The 326-nt window shown below is 33.1% G+C and overlaps 1 protein-coding gene across 1 annotated transcript in view; it reads right to left on the reverse strand.

Annotated features, from left to right (window-relative positions):
* Positions 1-326, reverse strand: part of LOC105452783 (tachykinin-like peptides receptor 99D) — a 16,758-nt gene that overhangs the window by 7,073 nt on the left and 9,359 nt on the right. The gene's annotated exons all lie outside the window — the stretch shown is intronic.

A 326-nucleotide genomic window follows, 5' to 3' on the forward strand; every position in this document is an offset into this window, starting at 1 on the left:
AGTTCCGTGCCGTACGTTGAGTTTAACCGTGTATATGCGTACGCGTTCGAGTGTAGCTCATGCGAGTCGAATCGAACTCATCGTTGTCGCGTATCAAAAATCAAACGAGAATCTAAAGGAACAGTATTACTTTTTATTGCGTGCAATTATTCTAAAATCAACATATGTAAAAACTGGACTTATAACTAACTGTGACAGATGTATATATATTGTTATTTAATTAAAATTCAATGGGATGGAAATTATGCTTTATGTGAACAATAAACTCGATGAGCTTTCATGAGGATATAAATGGAGAGAAGAGATGATATTAGTTATTTATATAA

This window comes from Wasmannia auropunctata, unplaced genomic scaffold (genome assembly GCF_000956235.1).
Source record: "Wasmannia auropunctata unplaced genomic scaffold, wasmannia.A_1.0 LD336026.1, whole genome shotgun sequence".
NCBI classification, from domain to species: domain Eukaryota; kingdom Metazoa; phylum Arthropoda; class Insecta; order Hymenoptera; family Formicidae; genus Wasmannia; species Wasmannia auropunctata.